Source organism: Rana temporaria, chromosome 1, assembly GCF_905171775.1.
Source record: "Rana temporaria chromosome 1, aRanTem1.1, whole genome shotgun sequence".
NCBI classification, from domain to species: Eukaryota; Metazoa; Chordata; class Amphibia; order Anura; family Ranidae; genus Rana; species Rana temporaria.
The window spans coordinates 104,941,764-104,958,156 of record NC_053489.1 but is presented as its reverse complement, the minus strand read 5'-3'; positions in this window follow the sequence as shown (position 1 = coordinate 104,958,156).

Here is a 16,393-nt window from a genome sequence, read left to right as displayed (position 1 = left end):
AATCCAATTTTGCAAAAAACATACACGGCCATCCACAACATTGCCCCCAGCTACATCACCAACCTCCTCTGCAGTTTTTCCCCAAATAGTCCCCTCCGCTCCTCCCAGGACCTCCTGCTCTCTAGCTCCATTGTTACCTCCTTCCATGCTTGCCTCCAGGGCTTCTCCAGAGCCTTACATCCTCTGAATCTCCCTGCCCTAGTATGTCCAGTCAGCGCCTACCCTGTCTGCCTTTAGGCAGTCCTTGAACACTCACTTATTCAGGGAAGCTTACCCCATCTTCATCAAATATTACCTTTTGTACCACCACCTCCTATTAGTTTGTAAGCTCCATGAGCAGGGCCCTCCTATTCCTTCTGTATTTAACTGTCCCACTTTTTATTGTAAAGCACTGTGTAAACTGTTGGCGCTATATGATACATGGGTGCTCACCTTGGCACTTGGCTCAACAAGTTGAGTTAGCCGCAGGGTGAGATACAGGACCATACAGATACATATCAGATGAAGACTGCACAAGACAGAGTATGCTGTAGCTGTTACCATTGCTAAGGAACCCAGTCCCTGAAGTCCACTTCAGGGTATTTCCTCCATGACTGGCGAACTCTGGACTTCATATACTGTTAAGTGTCTAGGACGGGGTCACCCTCTACTACCATAAAAAAGGGGCTTCATTTGGAATGCATTCACCTCAGTGTACTTTTATTTTTCTTGCTCGAATGATTTTATTGGTATAGAAAGAATAAGATGGCAAACAAGTGCAGTAGCAATCTTAGGTTAGAGTGAATAATTATACCAGTTATGTGGGGATGAAATCTGTAGTAGTTTGGTGAGAAAAATATACATAACTGACAAATAACGTGCAGTGGTTGTTAGTAACTACGCATGGGGATGTAATCCATCCCAACTGCTAAACTATAACAAACATGGGCAGAGAGGGATTACTCCTTATGGCGATTAAATGCATTTGGGATGCATTGTGATCCAACTGTCAGGAACTATTAAGGTGTTTAGGTCGGGGTATTGGGTTGGACCGTTTGGAAAGACAGCATAGGCTGCTGGTAGAGATTAAGTGCAGCAGTGACTGCATTACATGAGTTGCTGCTATTGTTGAATACATGTCATATGAATGTGCTGCCCCCGTTTGGGGTAGTCTGTGTTGGGCTATGACTGCAATATCTGAAGGAGGAGGCAAGAAAGGAGAGGGAAAGATGGTATAGAAGGGGAGCAGAGAGGAAGATGGGGGTAGGTAAACTAGGAGGGGAGGAGGTGGGGACTAGGGGGGGTGGTAGAATTGAAGCTTGGGGGTCTTCATTAAATGTTCCCTAGTAACATAGGGAGGGGGGTTATAAGAACAAGAGTATGATCAAAGTCGGCTAGGTTTACATTTTTTTTTTTTTTTAACTTGACCCTAAAACTGTACCACTAATTTTTTAAGTTTGAGAGGTGACTTCCATCACACTATTCCGCTACTTCTGCCTAGAGCCTTCCTTCTGCCACGTCTCCAAGGATTTGTTACAGGATGTTCTATGCCTAGGTTACTGCGTACTCCTTATGTATTTGCTTAACTTATACTCTGCACTCTACTCAAAGCCTTGCCATTGTGCAACCTCACTATCCTCTGTCTCCCCGTGCCCTTTTGGGTACCAAGAGACCAGAAAAATATACTGTTTTTGATGTGCAGTCTGACAACTGGATCACGCTAGAAAGTGTTTTCACTCACCTTAAAATCATTGGTAAACTTTATTCAGTGGAAAAGAGTTTGCAATGAATCTGTGTACCTTTTAAAGATGTTCCTTCTTTCAAAGATTCTGCAGACATAAAATGGGAGATGTTTCTCTAAAGGGTAACTCCACTTTTGTGGGTAAAAATCATATTGTGATTGAATGTTATCAAAAATTACCTTTCCCCTTCAATCTGCAGCCACTGTAATTTTCTGAGAATGTATTGCAAAATGTCTACCTGGAGTTGTTCTGTACACAGTGTACTGACCACTCCCTAGAACAGTGCTTCTCAATTATTTTCTGTCATGCCCCCCCTAGGAAGAAGAAAACATTTCGCGCCCCCCGAGCGACTGTAAATAGTATCATTTGTCTATAAAATTGTTATAAGTACACCTCTGCATAACACTGTATTCACATATCCCCCACACACAGTATTGCCCTTCTTCACATATCCCCCCAAACACAGTATTACCCTTCTTCACATATCCCCCCACACACAGTATTGCCCTTCTTCACATATCCTCCCCCACACAGTATTGCCCCATCACATATCCCCCCCACACAGTATTGCCCCCTTTACATGACCCCCCCCCACAAAGTATTGCCCCCTTTACATGACCCCCATCACATATCCTGCACACAGTTTCCCCCCATCACATAACCCCCCTTTTCCCCCCACTCCTCGTCCTTAACATTTCCATATATTTTTCCTCCCTCTCCACTCCTACCTGTAACTTTTCAGCGTGGAGAGCAGGAGGCGGGACATTCGTCAAGTGAAGCCGCAGCGGGGCGGGGAGACTTTTGGGCGGCGAACTGGTGATTGGCTGCTAGGACCGCCTCCTAGCAGCCAATCACCTGCCGTCCAACATGACAGGCTGCTACCTCTCTGGTCCCGTCCCCCAGTTCAAAAATCTCCCGCCTCCCGCCGTCCGCTCCTCTAACTAGCGGAGGAGGCTGGGGACAGAAGCGGATACTAAATGGCGCGATCGCCGCGGTCCGGAACGAGCCCCCCTTTATGGAGCCTCGGGCCCCCCCACTGCCCTAGAAACAAATTCGCTTTCGTTCATAGACGGACACAGCTCCAAATAATCTTGACAGTAGGGTTATGTTCCATCTATCAGGAGAGGACTAGGCAGACATATTAAATGGTTAAAAACATGTAATGCAGCAAAGCCGAACAGCAGCGCCCAGGGGACGGGCCCTCTGGTCATAACCCCTCAGTCAGCTCAGTTTTTTTTCTGCCTGGCAAAGGATTAGGACCTGGCTCCCCGGGGGTCCATTGGTCCTAGGAGAACTTTTGTTTTTTGATCCTGAGATCTACCATCAACTTCCGGGTGGGTGACAGGCTGGATAATATAGATCCTTGTAGTCTCCCCAGTCCGGCCATCGAGCGTGAGCAGACCTTTACCTGCATGCGGGGTTGGCCACGACATACTCCAGGGGTGGTCGGTAAACTACATGCTCTGGGGCTTAGTTATGACCGGGCTTCTGCAGTCTGTCACAGGCTGTGGCCGACAGCTACCCCATACTATATGGCGGTGGGTCTGTCTAGCAGTCCTCGCAGGGACGGGTAAGTAGGTTTCTCCTGCTCTGGCAGGATGGAGCAGCTGGGCTTTCCTGAGGTGGTCGTTTAGGGGGTCTCTCGCCCTCCCTTTTCTTATCCTTCCCATGCGTTACTGGCCTGTTTATCAGGGTCCCTGGGGGGGCTCCGTGTCCTGTACTGGAGACTGTGTGCTGTGGTGGGGTCCGCTGGCTGTGTGGGGTGGTCTGCCATTAGGGGGGCCTCCGCTCGGCATTGTGGCCTTTTACATCAGATTTGCTCCAGCGCCATTTTCTTGGGTCCGCACTGTATTTATTTTAGTGCCGGTGGTGGCTATTTTCTTGTAGCTCGCTCCTTTTTTTTTCAGGTGTCTCGGTTAAACAAGTTCACCACAATTCCAGTGGAAGGGACCCCTACATTTAAGGACCCTACTGACAGGAGGTCCGAATCGGTGGCCCGGTCCATGTTCAGTATGCTGGGGTCTGCATTACGGACAGTATTGGCCTCGGCCCTGGTGTCGCAGACTCTTACAGAGTGAGCAAAATTGTTACACCGTGAGTTGGAGAAGCAACAGGCTTTCCCGGTCTGTGTGGAGTTGGCTGACCAATTGGTGCATGGTCTTATGTATGTCTGCGATGCAGCTTTGGATACAGATCCTTTGCTCTCCAGAGCCTCAGTATCTGCGGTGGTACTACGTAGCCTAATTTGGCTAAAATGCTGGTCCGTGGACAAGATTTCCAAGAAGGCTCTGGCAGATTTACCCGTGCAGGGTGAGAGGCTATTTGAAGCCTCACTGGACAACATTATTAAAAATGTACCTTACTCCCACAATCCAGAAAGGGTAAGGAGCTACACCGTAGGTCAGGGCCCTTCTCTGCTCAAAATAAGTATTTTCGTCAGTCAAGGGGCCAGCTGAGGGACAAAAGCGTCCCTGGATTCGCAAGCAGAACAAGCCTGCGAACAAATCTGCAACAGCATGAAGGTTTGCCCCGCCCGACTCTCGGGTGGGGGGGTTGCCTTTGTGAGTTTGCAGCTCGGTGGACCTCCCTACTTTCCGACCAGTTGGTTTGCGAAGTGGTTTCATCAGGGTACAAGAGTTTCTTTCTTGCCCACCAAATTGATTTTTTCCCCTCAAACCTTCGTCTTCTGGCTCGTCAGACCGCCCTATTGGAGACAGTGCAGGACCTGCTGAGACGCGGGGTAATAGTATCTGTGCCGTTGCCGGAAAGGTTTCAGGGGTTTGACTCCAATCTGTGGTCCCGAAAAAAGGACGCGGTCTGTCCAATCTCAAGGCCATCAACGTCTTTGTGAGGGTATGAAAATTCAGGATGGAATCAATTCGCTCAGTGGTCGCTGCACTTCATCCAGGGGACTTTCTGGCATCCTTGAACATCAAGGACTCATACTTTCATGTTCCCACATATTCCAAGCACCTGTGAAATTTCTGCGATTTTTTGCAGTAGGGGACAGCCACTACCAATTCATGACTTCCTTTCGGTCTGGTATTAGCACCAATGGTTTTCACCAAGGTGCTCACTCCGATTCTAGCCTTGCTGAGACAGCAAGGAATCGCTATAGTGGGCTACTTGGATGACTTCCTGCTCATTGCCGCTTCGGGCTCAGACTTGGAGGAGGATGTGGCGATCGCCAGTCAGACTTCAGGAGTTCGGTCCGGGAAATGAACCTACAAAAGTCAGTGTTGGTGCCGACTCAGCTCTTGGATTATCTGGAGTTAATTCTGGACTCCTCAGAGGTGAGCGTTTTCCTCCCCTTGGAGAAGTTGCAAACTCTTTGGTTGGCGGTGAAGCTACTGGCATCTCGCAGGTGGTCGACACTGCGCTTCTGCATGTGAGTCCTGGGGCTCAGGATGGCTACCTTCGAGGCGGTACCATATGCTCAATTCCACACTTGTCTTGCAGTAGGAAATCCTGTCCAAATGGGACAAGTCTCCATTGTCCCTGGATTGTCAAATCCGGGTGAGTCAACTAGTCAGGGCTTCCCTGGTATGGTGGCTGAGGTCTCCGGCCCTTCAGTCTGGGAAGTCGTTCCTTCCTTTCCACTGGACGGTGATCACGACGGACGCTAGCCTGACCGGCTGGGGGGGTGTCTGGGGTGTTTGGTCAACACAGGGTCGATGGACGCAGGAGGAATCCCGTCTACCAATCAATGTGTTGGAACTTCGGACGATCAGACTGTGCCTCTCCACCTGGTTTCTGAGGCTTCAGGGACATCCAGTCAGGATCCAGACGGACAACGCCACGGTGGTGGTGTATGTCGACCACGAAGAAGGAACAAGAAGCTCAGCTGCAGCATTGGAGCTTGCTCGCATCCTTTCGGTGGGCAGAATGGAGCGTGCCGGCCCTGTCGGCCGTATACATTCCGGGTGTAGAAAACTGGCAGGCAGACTACCTATGTCGCCAGATGTTGGACCAAGGAGAATGGTCACTACACCCGGATGTGTTTCAGCTACTTTGCCGGAGATGGGGCACGCCAGACGTGGCTCTCCTGGCTTCTTGACTCAATCGGAAGGTGTTGAGGTTTGTGGCCAGGTCAAAAGATCCCGCAATGGATACGATGGTGGTGCCGTGGGGTCAGTTTTGGCTGATTTACACCTTCCCCCCCCCCCCCCCCCCCCGCTGAAGCTTCTTCCTCCTTTGCTTTGCAGGGTGGAGACCGAGGGGATCGCGGCAACCTTGTACGCGACCTGGTGGCGGATGTCCCTTGGCGACTGCCAATGCGGGAGGACTTTCTGTTGCAAGGTCCTATTCTTCATCCTGCTTTACAGTCGCTGGCTTTAACTTCATGGCTGTTGAGTCAGGTACTGAGGGACTGGGGTCTGTCTTGTAATTTCCACCATGCTGAGGGCACGGAAATCTTCTAGGAAGATCTATCATCGCACGTGGAAGGCCTTACATCTAAATGTGTGAGGAGATGGAGTGGCGCCCACGGGCTTATTCGGTTTCCAGAATCCTGCTGTTTTTTCAGCGTGGGGTGGATCATAGTCTTGCTCTAAGCATCATAAAGGGTGAGATTTCAGCCTTGGCTGTTTTCTTTCAACTTCCCTTGCGGGCTCATCCACTGGTAAGAATGTTTGTGCAAGGGGTTCGACATGTGGCCCCTCCAGTTCGGCCACCCCTACCCCTGTGGGATTTGTATCTGGTGCTCTCTGCACTTCAGAAACCTCCCTTTGAGAACATCAGAGAGGTTCCCCTTTTGACACTCTCTCAGAAGGTGGCCATTACATCTGTCAGGAGGGTTTCTGAATTGACGGCCTTGTCTTCCATGTCCCCCTACTCGATCCTCCACGGATAAGGCAGTGCTACGCTTCTTTCCTTCCAAAGGTTGTTTCGGCCTTTCATCTTAATGTGCACATAGTGCTTCCGTCCCTGTGTCCTCGGCCTGTCGCATCCAAAAGAGGTTGCTCTACATTCCTTGGATGTTGACCGAGCTCTGCGAGTATATCTCTCTGCTACGGCTCCATTCCGGAGGTCTGACTCACTGTTTGTATCGGTGACTGGTCCAAAGAAGGGTCTAGCGGTCTCGTCGGCCACCATTTCTTGGTGGATCAGACAGATCGTGATTCAGGCCTATGCTATACAGGGGCAGTACCTCCCCTTTCCTGTCACGGCGCATTCAACCAGAGCGATAGGTGCTTCCTGGGCCTTCTGACATCAAACGTCTGTCTCACAGGTGTGTAAGGCGGCGACCTGGTCGTCCGTTCACACCTTCTCTAAATTTTACAAGGTTGATGTACATGCATCTGCAGATGCTTGCTTTGGCCGCAAAGTTTTTCAGGCGGCTGTTTAAGGTTGCAACTCCTCCGTTGATGAGCACTGTTTGGTTTTTGGGTGGAAGTTGGTTTGCTTGCTGTGCCCACTCCTCGTTTTTTTTTTACACTGCTTGGGGATGTCCCTACTGTCAAGATTATTTGGAGCTGTGTCCATCCATGAACGAAAGAGAAAATATATATATATATATATATATATCCTTTTCTCTGAAGTTCACACAGCACCCACCCCTCCTTTTTAAGTTTGTACTGCTTTTAGATGAACTGAGCTGCTGACTGCAGAGTGAGGGGTTATGACCAGAGGGTCTGCCTAGTCCTCTCCTGATAGATGGAACATAACCCTACTGTCAAGATTATTTGGAGCTGTGTCCGTCCATGAACTTCAGAGAAAATTATTTTACGGTGAATACAAAAATCCTATTTTTCTGCTTGTGTGATTGGCTCATTAATTTTCCCAGAAATCTGCCCAAGATACAAGTCAGATTTCAGGCATCCCCTACAACAAAAATTAAATTTTTGGAGAGATACTTTTAACCACTTCCAGACCGCCCGCCGTGTTATAGGTCGCTATTTTGAAAAAGGAATACTGTTGTTATGCCATAACCCCAGTGTCCTCCAAGAGCCGACGGTCCGGTTTTAAATCAAAGTGATCCCCACAGCGGATTTGCAGTGAGATCACTTGATAGAGGGCCCCTCCCGAGACTCGCCGGTGCACTCCGCCGCATACTGGAGGTGATCGGATCCTCTCACGTCAGTGGCCTGGAGACGAGTGAGGGGAAGATTGGCCCACACGGTCTCAATACCACTGCAGGGCAGAAGCAACGTCAAAACGTTACTTCTGCCCAATGCTTTTAGAGACTTTTTTTATATATATATATATATATATATATGACATTACATTTTTTTGTTTTTGTTTTTTATAACATTTTTGTGTAAGTACTGGGTACGATTTGGAACGATTTGAGATGCGATTTGACATGTCAAATCGCATCTCAAATCGGCGGCAATTGTCGGCAATGGCACTGTCCTAATCAGTGCGACGCCGCATCTGCGATTTCAAAAAGTAGTTCCTGTTCTACTTTTTGCGATTTCGGGCCGCGATTTACATTAAATTGCGGCCGAAATCGCGGTAAAATCGATTTTGAACCGCGATTTTGAATTCGCAGCAGTGTGAACCTAGGCTATATATACACATACATACATACATACATATATATGTGTGTGTGTGTATGTATGTGTGTGTGTGTGATATATATATATATATATATATATATATATATATATATATATATATATATATATATATATATATATATATATATAAAAAATATAATTTTTTTTTTTTTTTCAAACGTGTCCTGACGAGCTCTTGTGCAGAAGCGAACGCATACGTGAGCAGCATCCGCATATCAAAAAAACGGTGTTCAAACCACACATGTGAGGTATCACCGCGTTCGTTAGTGAGAGCAATAATTCTAGCCCTAGACCCTCTTGTAACTCAAAACATGCCAACTGTAGAATTTTTTAAACGTTGCCTATAGAGATTTTTAAGGGTAAAAGTTTGTCGCCATTCCACGAGCGAGCGCAACTTTGAAGTGTGACATGTTGTACTCCAGTGTAACATTATCTTTCACAATAAAAAAAAAATTGGGCTTACTTTACTCTTGTCTAATTTTTTCATTAAAAAAAGTGATTTTTTTTCCAAAAAGAGTGCGCTTGTAAGACTGCTGCGCAAATACGGTGTGACAAAAAGTATTGCAAAGACCGTCATTTTATTCTCTAGGGTGTTAGAACCCCCAAACATTATATATATTTTTTCTAAGTAATTTTCTAGCAAAAAAAAGTTTTTTATTTGTAAACACCACATCTCAGAAAGAGGCCTGGTCCTTAAGTGGTTAATAGGAGCACGTCTAAAGGGATGCAGGCCCAGCACTTTTCCTCATTGGTGCTAAGCAGCTGCACACCTGACAGGTAATTATGAAACCACTCCCATTAGACCCACTCGGTACAGAGGCACACACAAATACGCTTGGATTTCTTCAGAATAACAAAAGGTAGGAATCTGCAACAAAGGTTGTTATAATTATTGTACATAGATCACCCAGAAGGGAATGTTTTTTTCTTTTCTCAACAAAAGTGGAGTTGCGCTTTAAGGCTCTTTACTTTTGTAGGCCCAGCCCTGCAACCAGTTGTCTTGCAATTTCAGTACAGTGCATCCAGAAAGTATTCACAGCGCTTCACTTTTTCCACATTTTGTTTTGTTACAGCCTTATTCCAAAATGAATTAAATTCATTATTTTTCTTAAAAATCTACAAACAATACCCCATAATGACAAAGTGGAAAAAGTTTGTTTGAAATCTTTGCGAATTTATTAAAAATAAAAAATCACATGTATATAAGTATTCACAGCCTTTGTCATGACACATTAAGCTCAGTGTGCCTCCCGTTTCCTCTGATCATCCGTAAGATGTTTCTACAACTTGGAGTACCCCTGTTGTAAATTCACCTAATTGGGTATGATTTGGAAAGGCACACACCTGTCTATATAAGGTTCCACAGTTAACCATACATGTAAGAGCTCAAACCAAGCCATAAAGTCAAAGGAATTGTCTGCACAGATCTGGGGAAGGGTACAGAAAAATGTCTCCAGCATTGAAGGTCCCAATGAGCACAATGGCCTCCATCATCCGTAAATGGAAGAAGTTTGGAACCACCAGGACCCTTTCTAGAGTGGGAAGCCTGGCCAACCTGAACATTCGGAAGAAATGGGCCTTCAGAGGTGACCAAGAACCTTGATGGTCACCCTGACAGATCTCGTGTTTCTCTTTGGAGAAAAGAGGACATTCCAGAGGAACAACCATCTCTGCAGCACTCCACCAATCAGACCTCTATTGTAGAGTGGCCAGACGGAAGCCACTCCTTAGTAAAAGGCACATGGCAGCCTGCCTAGAGATTGCCAAAAGGCACCTGAAGGACTCTCAGACCATGAGAGAAAATGTTCTGGTCTGATGAAACAAAGATTGAACTCTGACCTGAATGGCAAGCGTCATGTCTGGAGGAAACCAGGCACTGATCCTCACCTGGCCAATACCAACCCTACAGTGAAGCATTGTGGTGGCAGCATCATGTTGTGGCAATGTTTTTCAGCAACAGGAACTGGGAGACTCGTCAAGATTTAGGGAAAGATAAATGCAGCAATGTACAGACAGACATCCTTGATGCTCCAGAGCGCTCTATACTTCAGACTGGGGTGAAGGTTCATCTTCCAACAGGACAATGATCCTAAACACACAGCCAAGATAACAACGGAGTGGCCATGGGACAACTCTGTGAATGTCCTTGGGTGACCCAGACTTGAATCCGATTTGAACATCACTGGAGAGATCTGAAAATGGCTGTGTACCGACGTTCCCTATCCAACCTTACGTAGTTGAGCGCATGCACAGCCAACATTTGTTGTCGGAAACCTGATGAAGCTTGAGAGGTCCTGCAGAGGACAATGGGAGAAACTGAACAAAAATAGGTGTGCCAAGCTTGTAGCGTCATACTCGAGACTTGAGGCTGTAATTTGTGCCAATGGTGTTTCAGCAGACTATGAATTCTTATCTAAGTATTTTTTTTTATTTTAAATAAATTTGCAAACAAACTTCTTTCATGTCATTATGGGTTATTGTTTGTAGAATTCTGAGGAAAATAATGAATTTAATCCATTTTGGAATAAGGCTGTAACATAACAAAATCTGGAAAAAGTGAAGCGCTGTGAATACTCTCTGGATGCACTGTATGTCAAACTGCAGCTAACTGGACTAGAACAGAAAAAAACATCATGACCCTGTATTTCAGGATCATGCTTTTATAGGGCACTAGCAGCAATTGCTTTCTTTCCCTTGTTTTTAGTGGTTGCGCTTAAACATGTCATGTCATGACATGACAAATTTCCAGAAAGGCTTGAATCTCCATTTACATGCGCAGATCTAATGGCATTTGACTAATTCATCAGCGATCACCGGTGGTTAGATTTTACTTCCACAGTGGAATGTCCCTACTACCCCCCTCTCCGCTTTCTTCTTTCAAATCCACCAGAAACTGCCAAAGGAAAGTCCAGATTTGAAGAATGCCCTTAACCATCTGTTGACCCAGGGAATCCTACCAGTATCGACACAAGACCGGTTCAAAAGATTTTACTTAAAGCTGTTTATTGCACCAAAGCCTAGCTGGGTATTTCCCCTATTCTGGATCTAAAATCCCTCAATGGATTCCTTCAAATTTCAACATTTTACATGGAATCCCCAAGGTCGGTAATTGCCTGAGACGAGGAAAAAACAAAAAAAATAAATCCTACAATCCCATATACCCAATCCTATACCCACAGTTGATCCAGAGGAAGGCGAAAAACCCCAGCAAAGCATGATCCAATTTGCTACAGCAGGGGAAAAATTCCTTCCTGACCTCCCCGAGAGGCAATCGGATTTTACCTGGATCAACTTTACCTATAAATATCAATACCCAGTTATATTATGTACATTTAGGAAATACAGGCTTTTCTTAAAGCAATCTACTGAGCTATTGAGTGCCTACCTATCTGCATGTTCCCAATTACTCATCTCATCCCTGCACTTTGCAGCAATAAAACGACTTCATTTGTCACACTAGGCCTAGCCTCTACTCCCAGAGTTTTAAATAATCCTAGCACCTCTGCTTGCCCTTCTCAGAACTCGAGACATCCAAGTGAGTGAGTGAGTGAGTGAAAAACTTGTAAAGCGCAACACATGCGAACTGAATCGCCTCTGGGCGCTGTTTCCATTCCATGGGTAAGGAAACCCCCTGACCTCAGAAGAAATGGGTTTAAATCTTTCTCCTGAAGGTCAAGTGGTCCGATTCCAGTCGGATGGTAGTTGGTAGCGCATTCCACAGCCGAGGTCCTTGGACTGCAAATCTTCGATCTCCTTTGGACTTGTATCTGGCTTTGGGTATTTGGAGTAGGTTTTGATTTGTGGATCGCAGTATGCGATTTGGGTTATGGGCTTTTATTTTTTTGCATAGATATTGGGGGGCAATTCCGTGAATACACTTATGCATTAGGCAGAGCGCCTTGAAAGTGATTCTGTCTTTTACTGGCAACCAATGAAGGGATCTCAGCGAAGGTGAGATTGATTCCCATGTTTTTTTGCCAGTCACTAATCGAGCGGCCGTGTTTTGAACGACTTGCAGACGAGTGATTTGGTTTTTGGGGAGTCCTAGATAGAGGGCATTTGCATAGTCTAGTCTGGAATTGATGATTGTTCCCACCACGACTGCAATGTCCTCTTTCGGGATAAAGGGGGTGAGTCGGTGTAGTAGGCGCAGCAGATGGGATCCGCTGACTACTGACCATATTTGTGCATCCATTGTCATGTAGGAGTCGAAAATGACTCAGTTTTGACTTTGGTGCTAGGGGTAATAGTTTTACCCAGAGTGGGCGGGGGGGTCCAAGTTGGCGCGGGGTGACTTTTTCGGTTTGCGTGAAACAGGAGCAGTTCTGTTTTTGAACCATTGAGTTTAAGATAACTGGATGTCATCCAGCTATCTATTAGAGAGAGGGATTTCTCTAGTCCAAGAGAATGATCCTTTTTGTTGCAGATGCGAAAATACAGTTGAGTGTCGTCTGCATAGGAGTGGCAAAGTAGCTTCTGGTTCCTGATGATTTCAAAGAGGGGGCGGAGATAGATATTGAACAATACGGGTGACAAGGGAGATCCCTGTGGGACTGCATGATACCGTAAGGTCCCAGTTTCACTGTGTGGTAGGTTTTCCAAGAAGGAGGAGAACCAGGGTAAATCACCTTCCGCGACTTTGGCCACTTCAGCTAGCCTAGCTAGCAGTAGTCCGGGTTCTACAGTGTCAAAAGCCGCGCTTGGGTCCAGCAGGATCAGGAGACAAGATTCTCCTTCATCTGCGCCCTCTAGAACGTCATCCCATATTTTGAGCAGCGCCGTTTCTGTTCCTTGCCCCGGACGGAAACCTGATTAAAATGTGCCGAGTAATTCGTGGGTGTCTAAATGCAGTTGCAGCTGTTGTACAACTTCTTTCTCCATTACCTTGGAGAAAACATTTAGACCTGTTATGGGCCTCCGGTTGTTTGGGTCTTTGGGGTCAAGGGTGGGTTTTTTTAAGATTGGTTTTATTGTACCTTGTTTCAGCAAGGTGGGCACCATGCCCTCCTTGAATGATTGGTTTATGAGCTGCGTGATAGCTGGTGCCAGTATATCAGCACATTCTTTCAGCAGTTTAGTGGGAATGATGTCATTGGGAGCTGTGCTATTACGCATAGTCCCGATGATGTTTTTAGTGGCATTGATGGAGATGGGTTTTAGAGTGAATTTTGGTGGTTGCGGCGGGTTTATGTGGGTATTTGGTTTGGGATTTGGGGAAGGGTTAGTGCCGATTCCATTTTGCTGAATACTTTCACGGATTTTATTAATGAAATAAACTGATAATTCGTTGCAAAATTCTTGTGAATCAGAATTGGGGGCCTCTAAACAAGTTGGATTCATTGTCTGCGAAACCATTTTGAAGAGTTTGCGGGGGCGGTTTAGGGCATTAGCGATGATGTTGGAGAAGTGATTTTTTTTGGCCATAAAGATTTCTTTGTGATATTTCTTCATTATTGTCTTGTAAAAGGTGTGGTTTTCCTCTGAAGAGCACCTTTTCCAAGCAGCTTCTGCTCTTCTACGCTCTTGCTTTAGCAACGTCAGCTGGTCTTTAAACCAGCTGGAGTTGTTTTTCCGGATGCAAGTTTTGCGTTTTGGTGCCACCAAGTCCGCTGACTGTAGTAGCGCCTTGTTGATGGCTTCAAGTGTTTCTGTGGCTGTTTGTTTTTGTTGGATTGTTTTTATTTTGTTCCCTAGTGTTGTTTTGAAGAGTTCCGAGTGGAGCTTCTTCTGGGATCTAGTCCAGTGAGTTGTCACCGGTTTTGTCGTTTTTTTTGGTCTGGCGTTATTGGTGATTTTGAATTTAATGGCATGGTGATCGGTCCATGGTAGCGGCTCATTTTCCAGGACGTCAATTTCCAAATCTTGTTTGAAAATGAGATCGAGTGTATGGCCTGAGGCATGAGTGGGGCCTACTATTAGTTGCTGCAGACCTAATCCTTCCAGATGGTCGATGCAGGTGTCGGCGACGGGGTCCAGCGAGGAGTTGGCCCAGAGGTTGAAATCCCCAAGCACCAAAAGGTGTTTGATGCTTAGGGTGTATGAGGATATGAATTCTGTCAACGACGTTAGAAGATGCGTTTTTGGGCCTGGTGGTCTATAGCATAGTAGAATATGGACCATGTCTTGGGGATTTGTTTGCAGCTGTAGAGTGAGGGTTTCCATGAATGGACGTGAGTATTGAAGGACTGGTTTGATGATCGAGAGGTGAGTCTTGTGGATCACCGCTAGGCCTCCCCCTCTTTGCCCCACTCTGTTCTGCATTTGAATGCAATAATTTGTTGGCACCAGTTCTCCCAGAATGGTGTTGCAGTCTGCTGTAAGCCAGCTTTCTGTGATGAAAAGGCAATCTAGATCGTGTTGAAGGATGAAATCATAGATTTCTTGCCGGTGTTTTACTGCCGATCTTGTGTTAACCAAAGCGCATGATATGCGTTTGGGCTGGAGTACCTGCATGCAGTTGTTTACTGTTAATCGTCGGTTGATTCTTAACAGTTGCTCACTCTTTAGAGCTTTTTTGGTGACCGTTGGAAGTGTAGAGGCTAATGGTTTTAGTTCCCAGATGGTTTCTGCAGAGTATTTCAGATAACCCATGGTTGCAGAAAAGACGCAGGGAAGTGATGTTGATTGGGGGGCTTTGCCGGCGCTGGGAGGAAGAATATGCAAGTGAACAGTCACTCGCTTAAGTCTTCCCTCCTCGAATTGGTCCAGAGGAAGGCGAAAACCCCAGGCGTGCTGTGCCAATCTGCAGCGACCGGGGAAAAAATTCCTTCCTGATGCCTCACTGGCAATCGGTGCAACCCTGGATCAATAGGTGAGGGGGGGCATGGGGGATACGTACCCCTGGGTTGACCGATGGGACCTAGTTTCAAGATGAAACAGGCTGTGGAGGGGGCGGTGAGGGTGAGTGAGGGGGGTGTTTTTACTTGAATGGGAGTACCAAGATGGCTACCGACCGGGACTAGGCCCGAGCCGGGGGCTAGGGTACTGGGACGGAGAGAGGGGGGATGCAGGGGCAACGCGGTAAGAGTCCTAGGGGACCTGGGTGTGAGATTATGTGCGGCGGGGAGTCTATAAGCTGGGAAAGTCACGGGATGTCCCGCTAGGCCGTGGACTTTCCTAGATGCGGCAGCCGTGATCCCGAAGCGGGGGTTTTCTGGGCCCCAAAAGGTAGAGGACAGCAGGGATGGTGGCGGGGAGACGGCGGGAGATAGCGGTGGAGTGTTTGGGATGCGATGGGGGGGGCGTCGGTCGTCCGTTTCCCGGGATCAGAGCCGCGGCTTATCCTGAAAAGGACGGCCGCATTCGATCCCCGGGTTGGAGGACAGACCAGGCCGGATGGTGCAGGCCTTACCTTTGAGAGGAGCTGCCTATGGGAGGCCGCGGCTTATCCTTAGGACGGCCGCACGCTGTCCCAGTGGGAGGCGGTGGGAGAGCCTGGAGCCCAGGGAGAAAGCAGGCTTACCTGTGAGGCTCCCTGGGAAGAGCATGGCGGTGGAGGAAGAGGGAGGCCAAACGGGATGGGAGAGACGGAGATCCTGGGTGCTGCAAGCAGGGGGGGTCGGAAAAACCCTGTCTGATCTATCCCTGAGGCTACACACTAGCCCTAAGGTGAGCCGATTCGTGGGAGAGCGTCCTGCTTCACCACTGAACTAGCAGCCTTCCTGTGTCCTGTGTCTGAGGACTGTTTCAGCGTCACAAGCTATATACCTTATTCCGAAGAACCCTTCCATCAGAAAATGTCCACAAAATAATTCAGATTCGTCCAGCCTTCGGCTGGGTAATCAATTTGAACAAATCTGCTCTCCAGCATTTCACCTGGAACACTGGAGTCTGGTCCTGGTTGCATCCCAGGCAAAAGTCTTTCTCCCAGAAAAAAAGTTCTTTATTCAAAAGCACATGTTCCATAAGCAAAAATCCAAGAGACATTCTCCGATGAGATTCCCTATGAGAGCTCGAAGTCCTAATGATAGCCTCCTTTTGAAGCAGTACCATTTGTCTAATTACATTTAAGAACTCTAACTAAAAATGTTGTCAACCTGGACGAAACAGGCTCCTTCTCTTGGTTTACCCATGCTCCTGTTCAGTCAATGAATTACCTACAGGTGAAACTCGAAAAAATTTGAATATCGTGCAAAAGTTTGTTTTTATTTC